The following is a 16,532-nucleotide window of genomic DNA, read 5'->3' on the forward strand; positions in this document are numbered from 1 at the left end:
TGAGTCAAAAGTAGACCGACCGCCCCAAATAGGTTATGATTTTTCATCCAAACACACATAATTTACTTCATTTGAAATAATTTTATTTTTTTCATCTTAACTTAGCACTATTTATTGAAATGACTTTTATTTGTAAAACATATAAATAAAATAATGATTTCATCACTACAATAAAAAATTAACTATAGAGAGAACTTACTACTTTTTCAACTTTTCATAAAAAAAGTTAAATATATTTCAATTTATTTCATACATTTAAACACATTCAAACACATCTCAATGGATAAACTCACTCAAACATTTTAATTTACTATTATTCACAAATAAATTCAGATCATTTAAAATACATTTAGCATTAGAATGTCACCTTTGGGGGTGTGGTGAGTAGGGGTGACAAATCGTGTCAGTGGGTCATATTTGTGTCGTGTCAAGGTATGTATATTATACTTAATGAGTCAATACGAATATGACTAGTTAAGGATTTCATGTCAAAATCCTAAACTCTATCACGAGCCATTAAGATAATGGGTTGATAGGACACGACTTGTTAAGACCCATTAATAAATACAAAATAAATTGACACGATACGATACGACACGACACGATACGACCCGTTTCAACCCGTTTACATTAATGGATTGAACAGACTCGTTAGTGACCTGTTTGACTTTGACCTGATTGATTTTATATAAAAATTAAAATATAAACATTATCTATAACTAAAATAAAATAAAAAAACTAACTAAAAGTCTAAAATTACAATTTAAACAATAAAAATACCAACATTTAAATTCCAACAATATCAAATATGATAAACACACAAATATGATCCACATACATTGTAATAATATTAAAATTACATCACAAATATATAAAAAAAAAAAAACACACACACACACACATTGTAAACATATTAATGTTACAATCCCAAATATGATAAAAACATATAAACAAATTTAGAACTTGAAGAGGGAAGTGGAGCATCCACATTGCCCTTATTGTTACCCAACTCCATTAAATCTTCAGTTAACTTGTTCAATGCAACTTCTTCTTGTGTTTCTACTAAAAAAAAAAAAGACATTAGTAAAACTTTATATCAAATAACATTATTGTATTAAAAAATTACAGTTATTTATTTAATAAAATAAAAATAATATTACCTTGCTCCTTGCCATATAACCAATTTTTTGTGCATTGCAATGGAAAAGAAAGGTTGAAATACATGAAGAAGCAACCAAAAAGAGACAATATTTTCAATAAAAAAAAAGGCAGCCCTAACAGCAAGTTCATTTAAACCAATGCCATCGACTTTGAATGATTTAGAAGTATCCAAACATTTTCAGTAAAACAAACATAATGTTTGTTTTAAGCATATTAAATAATTCCAGAAACAACACACACTATCTAATTCATTCTTACAAGACAAGAATTGACAAAGTGCAGTGCACTCTGCTTAGGATCAATACCTTTTTGGCATTGTGTATGACTTTTTCATACATTTCTACAAACACTTAGCATCCCTCGTTCAATTTATTATTGCATGGGTTCAATACCCAGTATACAATTTCCTGATTACAATCAGTCATTCAACAAGCAGGCACAACAGCCAATACAACAACAAACATTGTAACAACCCGCTCCTTCTTTATTTTATAGTTATGAGCCTCGTTTTGCGTATCAAACCTCGATGGCGTATTTCAAAATATATCAAATGATTTTAAAGCAAGCCTAGTATTTTAAAACTTACGAATATTTTAAATGTCCTAGAAATAATTATATGTGATATTTTCAGTGTTATTGGACTAAGCTTGATTTTTAAATAAGAAAATTATAATAATTCTGAAGAGCTCAAAAAATATTATAATTGTGGAAAATTATTTAATTTAAATGATTTCAATCATTTAAAAATATTACAAGGTTTAAACTATGTTAAAAACTCTAAATTAATTTAAATGGTTTTATTCTCTTCAAGTAATTAATAAGACTTCATCATTTTAATTAATGATGAAAGAATATTATTTTATCAACTTTAGTTTATAAAATAATATTCTATCTTAATTTCTCTTAGTGTTTTAAATTAAATAAATGCTTATGCATTTTCAAATCAGTATTTAAACTCACCGTTAGATCATTTTGAATATCTCAAGACGAAGTGTCTGGATTAAATACCCAAGCCCCTAGCCTTTTCCCTTCATTTTTTGCTCTCTCTCTCTCTCTCTCTCTCTCTCTCTCTCTCTCTCTCTCCCCTAGCCCAACAGAAGCAGCTTTCTTCCTCTCACCCGTGGCCTTCTCTCTTCTAGCCTAGTGTCGTCCTACATTGCCCAGTCTCACCTATACTACCGGCAACTTCCTCTCACGCCGACGAGTACCTTTCCACCGTCGTTAACCCCCACATGCCCTCTCTCTCCTCCCACAGTGACTCCACTCGAAATGGGTGAAAACCCATATCTATCATCCCATGCCGCCGTACACAACAACCTAGTCTCACCACCGGTCACCAGCCACTATCTTCCCTTTGGCGACCTCCCCCATCTCGGCCTCCCTTCCTCACGTGCTCTCTCTCTCTCTCTCTCCCCCTAGAGCAGCTAAACCGAAATGGGTTTCAAAGCCCATTTCTCCTCCTTGAGCCGCAGTATGCAGCCAACTGGGCCTCCAAGCACCTCTACCGACATAAAACCTCACGAGCTCCACCTCAATGGTCTCCCTTTCCCCTAACTCTCTCCCTCTCTGTTGCACCACATCACACATGCACACACGGCTTGCATAGGTTCTCCACCGTGCGCCACCGTACACGGCCACCCACGGTCTCCAGTTGCCACCAGTAGCTTCCCCTGACCACCCTCTTCCTCCCTCAACCACCCATAGCGCTGACCTACCCCTCATGCACGTCCTCTCTCTCTCTCTCATGGATTTCCTCACCTTGAATGGCCTAGATCCACCTTAAGACCACCATGCCGCCTCCATCTCACCACCACAGCTCCACCGCACCTCCCTGAAGCCCTCCATGGCCAACCTTAATCCCCAACCTTGAAATCCATGAATTTTCCAGTTTAGCCATACACGGCCTAAACTCCTCCATGTACCACCGTGCCTCCGTCGTGTGCCAGCTCGATACCCACATAAGACCACCACTCTAGGACGACGACCAAACCCTTCTACGCTCACATCCACACTTGTAGCCACCTTCAATAGCCCAAACAGCCACAGTACGCAATTTAATCACCACATATGACTCTTCTTATGCCTTTGACCGTGACGTCACGGTCAACGAGCAATGCATGGGTTATCCCGTCGATTGTTTAACCGTCTATCCCTCATTATTTATATTAAATGTTAGCTGATAGGTTGTGGACTGTGCTGTTAGTATTGTGGATGTGACGCCCCCAAAATCCCCACGCCCGAACACGGGGAAGTTGAGACGTCCGGATGGTGACAACCCGGGTCACCATCCCATCGTCGGGTGCCGAGTGTGTGCAAGGCAACAGATGTGTACAGAGAAACTCACAGCGGATAAAGAAAGTCATAACTAAGTACCAGAATTTTTCTTAACGTAAAACAAGCTGTTTAAAACGTACATAGATAAATATTACAAAACACGACTACAGTTTTAAACAAATATAAAGATAGCATCAGCAACCCGGCGGAGCCGCATCCTCGGGCTCAGCCTCCTCCTCTTCGTCCTCTAACTCTGCACCAAAAGCTACGGAACCACGAATGGTACCGCAGGTAAGTAAAACCCAAACACTACCAGATAAAAACACATAAAACTCATACAAGATGCATGAAACATGCCCAATGCACAAAGCCCACAAAAACCCAAGTTTTCCACACACGCCAAAAAATCCATTTGCCCCAAAAACATATCCTTTCTGAAAAACACGCCAAAAGTCACATTTGGCCGCCAAAAGTCCATTTGGCCCAATATCTCGCCGGAAGTCCATCCGGCCCAATATCTCGCCAGAAGTCCATCTGGCCCACGCCAAAAGTCACATTGGCCTCATAAACCATTATCCAATTTTAACCGTATACACCATGACCTCCCCTAGGGGTCATCCGCACACCCTGGCTCCAGTGTCACACCGCAGAGTACCACCACGCATGTGACACCTAACAAGTGATGCCCAGTTCCGCGCCCCGCGCGTGCGTAGCCAAGCATCCTCTAGCCCTCGCCAGCGAAGGGCCACGGAGTCGGTGAGTAGGGCGATGCCCGGTTCCATGCCCGGCACGTTCGTAGCCAAGCATCCCCTAGTCCCGCTCCCGTCATCTCTCTCGATAACTCAGGGGACATCACTCAGTTTATTCCGCTCCCGAGTGACCAGAGGAGCTCCACCGAGATAATAACCCATCCCGGCTTGGGCTCGTGATACACACGCACCCGTAAAACCACTCACGCCAATACACAGACTTTTCACATAAGACCACAAACACACGTGCATGCACCATGAAATGCCATATCAATGCATAATAAAATAATCCAACAATATAAAACAAATAAACAGGCAACTCCGTCCTCCATCCATCCGACCCCCGAAACTCCTCGGACTCAGTCCGGAATCAACAACCAACAACAGTAAATAAATTGAATGAGCAATATATATTAAAATCTGAAAATAGGGTTTGGAAAATACTTACAGCGCTATACAGCAATTTTAGAAAACAAGCGGCGTTGCAAGCGGCGGAAAAACAGCAACGTCACAGTGAAAATTCACTGTGACCGTGGGTCTGAAAAACCCACTTTTGAACGGGGACAAATTAGGACACGAGATTGATGGGGGATGGTCAAGGGATGGTTGTGAAGCTAAAGGAAGTGACGGACGGCCGTGGGTGGCGGCGGAATGGCCGGAAATGGCCGAAAATGGCAAATCGGAAAACAAGCTCGTGGGAGCTGCTCCGGTGGTCGATGGAGGCCGGAAATGGGTGGGTTAGGACGGCAAGGGACCGGTGATGAAGTGGTGAAGAAATGGTGGCCGGAGGTGGAGCGACGGCGGCGGATCGGAGTGAAATCCGTGCGCCCTTTGGAAGCTTTTTCCGGCCAAATGGCCGGCCGGTTGGGGGTGGTTTTCGGTGGGGAGGTGCACCGGAGGGAGGGGGAACTTTTGGGACCGGTGGAGGTCCGGTTGGTGGCCGGACGGCGCTGGGCTGGAGGAGAGAGAGAGACGACACGGGGGAGAGGGAGGAGAGAGAGAGAGAGAGCACCGGGGGGGGGGGGTTCGGTCGAGCGGGAGAGGAGAGAAAGAAAAGAAAAAAAAGAAAAAAGAAGGAAAAAGGAAAAGAAGGGAAAAGAAAAAGGAAAAAGAGGAAAAAGAAAAAAGATGTAGGGAAAATAGGAGGTCCAATCCTCTTTTCGGGAAGCAAAACTAACCCGCCAAAAGATTAAAAACCACAAAACAACTAAAGAAAAAAAAACACAACATCAAATAAACTAAATTAAATTAAAAACCCAATTTTTAAAACGCAAATAAATTAAAATAAATAGCTAATATATTAATTAAAATAAAAACAATATTTCAGCGAAAATACACTCAAAAACGAGTCATCACAGTGGAGTTCACTATTTAGTAGAGTGTTGAGTTTAATTATGTAGTGTGCTACATAGTGTTGTGGACTGTGCTGTGAAGTATGGATGTGAGGTGTGTGCAGCAGTTGTGATGCAGTGTCGTGTATGAAGGGATTACACATGGAGTGTATTCTAGGTAGTGTAGCGATGCACCTTGTGGTGTGTGTCGTAGTGATGAGTGGTGTAGTGTGGATGGAAGAGAGTTTAGGTAAAGTGTACTCTATGCAATGTCATGATGCACTGGGTGGCATGTCATGAAGGTTAGGATGGCGTAGTTGAGGAGCGTAGAGCATCTTGTGTGGCTTCAGGAACTGTAAAACGGTGTTCTGAAGTAGTTGTGATGTGATCCTATCATAGTAATAGGTCTCACGATGTAGCTTGGGAGAAGTCTCGAGCTACGTGACGCGACGGAGATTTAGTTGTCAATGGAGCCTTGTCGTGTCAAGTGTTGGGATGAATTTGTAAAGGGCTGGGAAATAGGAAAGGTCATGCTGACTGGGTTTGAATAGAAGTTGGTATCGGAGTATGGAGCTTATTTATACAAACGGGCATTCATCGGACTATAAGTTGATCTTAGGTGATAAAGGGTAAAGTACATATGCATCTAGTGAGACACGTGTACCGGACAGATTTACCATATATAATGGGTAATTTGTTCTAAGCATAGTTACACGATATTTAAGTCTCAGAGTTGGCTTAAAGTCATGTGGCATGTATGGATGGGAATGAGGATTTAGTATGGGCTATGTTACATAAAGCTAGTAATGGGTATGTTGTCTAAGATCGAAATGTGTGACTTAGTTGGTCTGAGTCATGCATCAGAATGTGGTTAATAGGAGAGTAAGACGAAAGTCTTATTATTTTAACCCTAAGGTGAATCACAGATATTTACTTTAAAGGATAAAACCTCAAAGTAGAATGTTGGATTTGGAAAAGATGACTCAAGTGAGTCCCAGAAAGAGAAAACATGATAAGGAAGACATAGAAGATGGAGGCAGTGATGGTAAATAGATCCTAAAGGTTCTAGTATAGTAAATGGCACATGAGAACACAGGGATGGATGAAGAGTGTTCTAAGTGAAGTATAGTTCTATTTCTAGTATAGTTACCTATGTACTAGATAGAAAATGACATTGAGATTATGTGTATGCATGTAGGTTACCATCTGACACGCACATGAATGGACTACATGAAATTAGTATGACATGGAGTCTAGGTAAGTATTATATTCATACTCTTCTAAAGTTTTCTAAATAAATGAAAATGAAAATAAAATATTTTTCCTTTACGATACTTTACGAAAAAACATGAAACATGTTTTATGAAAGAATGCTAAGTATAAGTTTTCAAGTATAAGTATGTAACGACGCTCATTGGCAACATCTTTTAAGCACCCTAAGTATTTAAGTGTATGCATGCAAATGGATGTTGTACGTAGTAAGTACTGGATGTATTTTCACGAAAAGAAATGTCAATGCTTATGTCTTATGTTTTAAACGACGTGAAGAAAATATTTTAAAATATCCCTATGAAAGATGATGCCTTAAAGGATGCATGAACTGATATTTCAAATGATGCCATGAAATATGATGTTTAAGTCCATGCTTTTTAAATGAATTTTATAAATGAATGGACTGAAAGAATTGAAAAGAACTGAAAGGACAGAAATGAATGAAAGGAATGCTTTAATGTATAAAAATATGTAACGGCCACATGAATGAATTGATAAAGATCCCAAAGGACTGAACTGGGCAAATTGCAATACCATGTAAGTAGTACTGGTAGTGTACCCAGTGCTGCACCCTAACGGAATGAATCAAGGTCCAAAAAACCACTAACCCTCACACACAGGACGTAACTGTATGCAACATCCAATGAAAGTGATAAGAAAGAATGTATGCATGTTAAGAAATAATGCATATTCATTAAGACTCTTTAAGAAATGAAGGCAGCGAGGTGTGAGGAACCATTTTAAGAGAAGAAAACATTTTTAAAGAAAAACCTCACCTCACAACGTTTTAAAATGAAATGAATGTCTTTGTATGATATATATAGAGTGATGAATGCATGACTGAAAACCTATGTTGTTATATTTTAAGCATAGAAGTAATGCTTATGAGTCATCGATTCATTTTAATTTTTATGTGTGCCTTTCTAGGGACAAGATGAGCATGATGCATCAAGATGGACACAGACAAGGGGAAGAGTACGGAAGCCTAAGCATAACATTTTGTACGAGAGACTTTAATTTAAAATTTTAATATTTTTCGCTATAACCTTTTAAATTAATAAACATGTTTTATTTATAAACATGGAGTCATTTGTATCCTGGCATGGAAGAAAATGAAATTTTAAAACGAACGATAATTCCCGTCTCTTTTCATAAAATCATTTTCTAAAAGACTTACCACAAGGATGGGCATTACAAACATAGTAGGTTTCTAACAACTGACTGCACTATTTGCTAGGAGAAATAATTAGAAGTAACAACAAAACCAGGAAGTGGGAACATGGATTCATTAGAAATTTAGAACAAATCATTAGAAAAGGTAGTTCTTGCTACTGAAATCATTAGAAATTTAGAACAAATGAGATAGGAAGAACAAATCGAAATCTCAGTTCTTATTACTGAGAGCGACGCACCTAAATGAGAGATGAAGCCTAAAGAGGGATGAAGGAATCAAGTTACCTTTAGGCTCTGTGTGAAGTTGAAGATCTCTAGAAGAAGAGGAGAGGGGGAGACAGATGGCCTGGAGGTTGGGACACTGCAAATCTGTGCTTTGTGTGAGAAGGACACCAATGGTTTGGGCCACCGTGAGAGTCTGAGATAGAGAGACTTGAGCTCTGGGCCGAGTCTAGGCCGCTGCGTGGGTTATAGTTCTACGGAGGTACTAATGAGTCGGCAATGGGGAGTGGGTCTAGCACCGTGGGACTTTTACAGACTCATGACTCTATTGCATGGATGACGGGTGTGGCACCGTGAGTGTGGCAGTGCCATGGGCGATGGGTTACTAGGTTGAAGTCAAAGAGGGAGGTGGCATGAGAAGCTATGGGTTGAGAACTTGAGACTCTAGATTTGAGAGGTTGATAAATTTAAAAACTGACGAGCAGTGTGGGTTAGGAAGTAGGAACTTAAGTCTTAGGATTTTTTTTTTTTTTTAATTTTAGGTCAAGAGTATAAAGGTAAATTAAATTTTTTTTAAGGGGTTGACCCATTAGTGACCCGTTAAGCAATCATGTCTTAATAGGTTAACCAGTTTTGACCCGAACCCATTAAGGCTAAACCATAACCTGCTTTCAACATGTCGTGTTCGTGTTGAATTAACAGATCGTATCACATATTGCCACTCCTAGTAGTGAGGATTGCTCCCAACTGTAGCTGCTAACTTCTTCATAAGTGAATGAATTTCAGGGATGGAATCAAGAAACTCACTTTGAGGGGACAAAATTATGAAAACAAATTTATTGGGAGGCTAAAATTATTTTATTTTTGTAAACTTTTTTTGATATATAAATTAAAGATCATTAAAAAAAATCATTTTTGCCATTCTTTAAAATTTTGGTAATACATGGGTCTCGTCTCCCGTGTATTCAATAATTTTGGGCATGATTGCCCACAAGATCAGATGGCTTGAAGAATCATTATCCCTATCCAATTTTGAGAAATGATACTTGCAATTGTGAGTGTGCAAGTATCACATAATTATTTTGAAAAAAGTAAATAAATACATAATCTATATAAAGGGAAAATCAATTTTTTAATAGTAAACCACACTCTTTTTCAAAACAACTACAAGGCACTTGCACATATCACGACTGTATTACTCTACTCTCCAAATTTATGCCACTCCTACTATTCTTTAACCTTTCATCTTTCATCTCTGGTAATATTGGCTAAAAATGTCTCCTTTCAAAGCATTTTATTGTATTACAGATACACTTTTGTATTTTGCAACTCAACACATTAGGTGGCACAATTATTTTGTCTATATTACCATTAGTTAGTTTGTAGCCAAGTTTTGTGTTGATACAATTTTTGATTCCCCAACAAAATATAAGACTTTTTCCTTCCTAGTTGTTCTAGAGGACTTTTCCGTGGTGCTTTCTGCAAATATTCCAATGCCTAAGCTAGTTCTCAAACAATTTCAAAATTACAAGTGAAAATATAGAAGAATGCATAAAACCTTTTAGGTGGGTTTGAGTCCTAAAATTGATCTATGCATTAAACCAACCATATTAATGCTAGATCTTACTTTTCCCATGAAATAAACCATCAATAAACAACATACATGCTTCACATTCAAGTCTTAAAATTCATCTAACCATTAAACTCAAAATCACATAACAAACATTGCATAGAAACACAACACAACCCGCGAGCCTCAAGTTTGTGTTTCAACCAGACTTTAACATGCATAAAAATCCATTCAATCAAAATCACATCTATAAATCTTCAAAATACATTCCTAACACATAGATCAAAGTTTTAAGAATAACATATGTGAATATCAAGACCGTAGGAGCATGCTTTCATAACAAAATATCCAAACTTACTCAAAATAGAAACTATTTTTATATCTCCGGTTTCCAAATTTCTCATATCATGCAAAACTCTCAATAAAAACTCTCAATATGAAACAAGTTTAAATCAGACTTCTCAATATGAAACAAGTTTAAATCAGACTTACATGTTAATATGTTAAATCTAAACTATAAAAATATCAAACCGAGATCTTGTCAAGAACATCATCAAAAAAATAAAAAATCACACTGTCCAAATTATAAGCTCAGTATGACCTTTGCATGCTTAAATACGCCAATACAAAATTCATGAAAAATCACATATAATATACCAATGGAAACTATATTCAAATTGGAACAACTTATGCAAAGAGAGTTATATGAGAATCTACTTAAAAAAGTTTCAGAAAATTCGAGCAAGGAAAACCAGAAAAGCTGTTTGAAGTTCCTCCTTGAGTTCCCCTCAATAAAATGTTTCAAAAGTGACAAAAGCCTAAAGAAAAAGCAATAGACGATTCATATACTTCTGTAGGGATTGAGAGGGGATGTAAGGGTGACTTTTTATTGATGGTTTGTCAGCCAAAACCATGCCCAAACCCATGGGCTATAGAACACGATTTTGTGCCTTGAAGCTACTGTGTGATGGGGTGGTGGTGAGGTGGCTAATTGCGCTCACATCAACCACTATTTGGGGCTGATTGGGTAGTGTAAGTATACTTATGGTAGTATAAAAACTTTTCCAAGAAGCCATGCATAGGTGGTGCATTTCGGTCGGTCTTACTGAATTGGGCCTCATTTGGGGTTTCAATAAGACTTGGTTTGGGGTTTTGGTTTTTATCAAGCTCAGATCCAATTTTTCTTAACCCAATAAAAGTAATATGGTTCAAAATAATGGATAAGGGTGTAATGACATGAATTTTAATGGTTAATAGTATGTGAAAATAATTTAATTAAGTAATTAAACACTAAGCTAAAACCGGCTTCAATTAGGGTTTGGGAAACTATTTAGGATTCCGGTTTCCATATGGTATTTCGAGTTTCGATTGGATTTCAAGTATTTGGAGTTTTACTAGGGCAAAACCCTCTTTAGTTTGACACAAAATGAATAGTTGGATAGAATAGTGTTTGGCTTAGGTGGCATAATCACAAAGCTTGATTTTCCTTCATTTCCTTTACATGTCCATCTCATGATTCCTCTTGGTATCAAGTGTCCTATAATATTTGCCAATTGTGGCTAATATCTTATTAAGTGTCTAAATAAAACTTCTCTAGGCTAATTTATAAATTTCACACTGTGATTTGAAAACGACTGGACTGCGTGCCACATGGCACTAACACAAGTTTCTATTCACCTCGAAAATGGTGAAAATAACTTTGTACCATAAAATCTTAAATAATCCTATGAAATTAGGAGTGCACTTTATTTTGTGAATTTCAACTCATAATTGCCTCGAACAAATCAAAATACATTTTTGAATAGTTGTTTTCCAAAAAAATAAAAATAATTTTATTGGGATGTAAAATCTTAAATATTCATCTGCGACTAATGTCGTAGACCGTTTCTCATTTTTACACTCTTAAATATCTCAAATAAATAAAATCGCATTTATGACACTTAAGTGGCCTAGAAACCTACGCATGCTAATAGATTAAAACCTACACAACTATTCAATTCATGAGACCTTTCTTGAGCTTTCACGACATTCCTAAAGCCTAAAGAGATTCATCCACTGAATTTCTAGCTGGCCGTTATACTATGGCTCAATCTTCTTGAAGTTTGTTATGTTTTCAATCCAATTTACATTGGTATATGTTGGAAGATTTGTCATGGAGTTTTGATAGGTAAATGTTGAGTCTAAAGGTGCAAAGATTCTGTTTGGATAGTTTTTGGTGTTCATTGATGAATGTTGGATGTTTGGTCTTATTTTGATGAAATAATCTGTGGATCTCGACTTGATGAAGTGCTTAACTGATTTATATACATGTTAGGATGTGAATCAAATCATAATGGGCTTTTAGAAAAGAATTACTTTTGATTTCAAAGAGATAGAAACCTTATGGCTCAAAATAGTATATGTTTTAGAGTAGTTTGTGATTTTGGTTCTAGAAACTTGATCATATGGTTTTGAGTTTTGTATATGTTGTTCTTGAGGTTTTGATATATGTGGTAAGAGTTCATTTTGAAGAATTATGGTTTAGATCTTTGATGGAGTATTGTTGAACTCGCAAGAGTTTGGTTTAATCTCAATCTAGAGGCTCTCAGGTATGAAGATTTGTTTGGATGAAACTTTTGCTATGACATGCTAGTTGTAATACTTATATTTAGTTAGAATTTGAATATGAGATATATGGTTTTGTTATTTAAAGATTTATTGCATAAAAATCAAGGATCTAGTGACTTTGTTCCAGGTCCAAAGCATGCTATTCACGATCTTAAAGTTTTCATGCAAACCGATTGTGTTAGGTTGTGTTTTGTGATTTTTGATTGTTTATTCAAGCATGCTATCACATAGTTTCAGATGATGAATATGTTAGGAGAGTGTTTATGGGCTTTTGGAATCCTTGGAGTTGATTTGATAGTATTAGACCAAGAAAATAAAGAGTTGGTTCATTTTTTACCTCGTCTTGATGTTTTGGCATTTTTCTTGTTATGATGAGTTCAAGTATTTATATAATGTGTGTTTTGATGTCTTAGCATGATTTTAAAACCAAGTATGTGGTTTTTTAGAGTTGATAAAATCAGTCTAAGTATGTTAGAATGTTGGAAGGTCAAGTTGCAATAAAATATGATTTTTAGCTTAAGCACATTTCAATCAAGCGAGAGATCTCATAACTGTAAATTATTTTAAATTTTTCACAGTTTATATTTGGATTTATGATAAATTTATAAGAGGAATGTAAATTTTGATAAGTTTTGGAGCTTATATGCAAAATCCTTATTTTGGGGGAAAAATTATAATTTCTCACAAGTAGAGAGGTAGCTTTGCAATTTTAGTTGTAAGTTTGATGTTTATAACAATTTAGCAGGATATTCTAACCTTAGAAAAAAAAAATCACATTTCAGTTCGCACTCATTTACACTTTGCTTAACACTATGCTATGCTTTTGCTTTATGCTAAAAATCTGTAAGTTAGCTTCTAACTTATTCTCCATGTTTTTACATATGTGTGGTGGTAAGGTTGTATTATTTATATTCATGTTCATTATTGCTCATTATAATTTTTATAACATGCCATGTCATGTCATCAATGATCTGTTACATGAATGCAACGTCAGCATATTTGTTACATGCTTATCTATACATGCCATGAAAGCCACATCATTATGTCCATTATATGTTTATTTGTTATATGTCACGAATGTCACATCATCATTCCTATTACAAGCTTATCTAATATGTCTATTACATGTTTATCTGTTACATGCCACGAATGCAACATTATTAGGTCTGTTACATGTTTATTTACCAATGTCCCAGTCATCATGTTTATCTGTTACATGCCACAAATGCTACATTAGTATGTCTGTTACATGTTTATTTGTTACATACCATGAATGCCATGCCATTATGTATGTTTCATGTTTACCTGTTACATGCCATTGATACATGTCACGAATCACACGAGTCCATCATGAAATACTTTCTCAATCCATCATGCATATGATATTAGTAGTGTAATCATTCTCATTATTTGAGTATCTCCATTGATAACTTATACATGGTACTTCTAGCGTAATCATTCTAATTATTAGAATATCTCTATTAAAATACTGATGGCATAATTATTTTGATTATCACAATATTTTCATTAAAACTACTATAAGATACTCCTAGCGTAATCATTCTAATTACTAAAATACTTCTATTAAAATGCTTATGACATAATCATTCTGATTGTCTGAGTATCTCTAACAGAATACATTGGGCGTAATTATTTTGATTGTTCAAGTATTCTTGACGAAGCAATTGGCGAAAGCATTTTGATTGTCAGTGCATTCTATTCAAAACACGTTTATGTTAACAAGGTCTTTTGTTCACACAGTCATGCCATGTTCATGTCAAGTTATATTATGTATATGGAAAGTCACATTATTTTTTTCCCATTTTTTAACTGAAATCATTCTGTTATTAATTGTTTTAGGTTGAAAAAATGTTTATCAAAAATCCAATATTTTATTGCAATTTTTTCAAGAAATATTGTTGAAATGCAAATTGTTTTTTATATAAAAGCTTATATTTTTTCTATCATTGTCCATGATGATAAAAATATCAAGTAATTATAATTAACACATACATATCAGCTAATGCTATAAACAAGTAATTAACCTAAAAAGAAAAAAAAAATCCACTACATATTATATTGTTTGAACTAATTTGCTTAGAACATTACAAAACACATATATTGCTTTAATTAAACTCCAATACACAACAACAAACATGAGTTAATTTGGTAAGAACATTCCTACTACCTCTACATCCAAAGGACTATAAAAATTGACATTGCTCTTCAGAAGTCCAATAATAGTACAGAGAAAGATGTAGTCTCAAAATGTTAAAAGGAATATTTAAACCTGTAAAAGAACACACCTAAAAACAATTAGCATAACTAAAACACAAGTTTACAGTTTTCTTATGAATTGAATGGAAAGCACTTTTTGACAAGTATGGCAATATCAAATTCTACTCGTTGATAAAGTACCAAGGGAAGTGAGCATCAATAGCAACAAATGATGCAGGGGAAAAAGATGCACATTAATACGAAAGAGACACATCGATGAAAGGCTTTTGTGGGAACCCAGTGGAAATGCCATTTGGTAAAAGAACATGTCAAGTAAATATGCTTCTAATTGTATGACAACACTTTTCTGAAAAAATAGGTCTGTTCTTCACATGCAGCCAACAGGGATCCAAGACTGAGTCGGGTTGTCTAATATCCCAATTAACACCATCAACTCAAAATCAGAATACCCCAAAAAGAAAAAGAGAAAGACATCATTTTCACATCATGTACTAATAAGAAGTAAAGCTCTCCACTTGCTGCATGTCCAATAGAAGAAGAAATCATCTTGTAAGGGAAATTTAACATGATACGAGGTGAATCTTATTATCTGTATTTGCAATTATTTTGATGAGAAAAAAATGTAATCCAAATGAATTGTAAGTTTCAAAATTGTAGCTAAATACTGAAAGCCCCTTCGGGCCTCTCCTAAGTTTGCTATAAGAATTCCTCAAATTGTTAGACAAGTGGGACAGTTTATGGCCAGGGTTGCAACTAGGATGAAATAACGCCAAAGAATATTTCATGTAAGAAGTAATATATAAATAAAAAGCTAACCATATTGATGCTAGAGACAACCTCAGGTTTTGCTATAGATCTACTGCAGGAAACCACACATTATACATGTAAGACCAAATATAAATGCTTCCCATCTAAAGTGTCATAGCAAACAATTACTTACAAGAGTAGAAATCTACTTGGAAATTGGCCAATCATAGTTAAACAGGGTTAAGATGTACTGAAAAAAATGCTCACATTACATAAATTAAGACATCTAAATTCTAAATTGAAAGAGAAAAATGTATACCATATGATTATTTAAATCTCAATTGGATAAATTTTCTCTTTTATGAGATACCAACCATAATAGAAAACATTGTCAATTTATGGGCTAGAGTCTTACTGAGATGATTTTTTTATTACAGACCACCCAAGAGTTGGCATATATATACTAAAATTTGATGGTGGTTATTATATAGGAAAAGTGGTTATGAACGCATTAAAATTCACAAGAAGCAACTAGAAAGATTATCTGATATCCTTCAGCCTTCGAATCCAAGCAAAATATTATAAAAAAAACTTCTGAGTTCAGTCCAAGAAAAAGAAACTCAATAAAAGGAAAGGGAAATACCGCCATTGAAAGTGAAATATAACCCATTCCATATGTTTGACAGACATCAGGTGCTCCAAACGGCCCTCCTTTTTCTATAAATCCACAAAAATATTCCCTAAGATTCTAGAAATCCAAATCTAACCCACAAAAATATTACCTAAGATTCTATAAATCCAGATCTAACCCACAAAAAAGTAAGCATCTATCATCAATTTCATCGTAAATATAAAGAAAATCCCAAAAGTTCCATTTATAGTTGGAGATTGAACAACACTTGAAGTAAAAAAAAAAAAAAAAAAAAAAAAAAAAAAAAAAAAAAAAAAAAAAAAAAAAAAAAAAAAAAAACGATAAAAAAAAAATCAAGCGTAGGTTTGATAACTCCCTTTTGCTTTCTTATATCACTAGCAACGGCACTTGTGATGGTGGAGGTGTTCAAAATATGGTGATTTTGCCGAGTCTGCAAAACCCTCGCCCTTAAGCCTCATTAACTGAGACGAAACCCACAAACAATTGGAAACAATCGAATAGTGGAAAAACCTAGGGACCTAGGTTTCGGGGTGAGA

This window comes from Carya illinoinensis, chromosome 7, assembly GCF_018687715.1.
Source record: "Carya illinoinensis cultivar Pawnee chromosome 7, C.illinoinensisPawnee_v1, whole genome shotgun sequence".
In the NCBI taxonomy this organism is placed as follows: domain Eukaryota; kingdom Viridiplantae; phylum Streptophyta; class Magnoliopsida; order Fagales; family Juglandaceae; genus Carya; species Carya illinoinensis.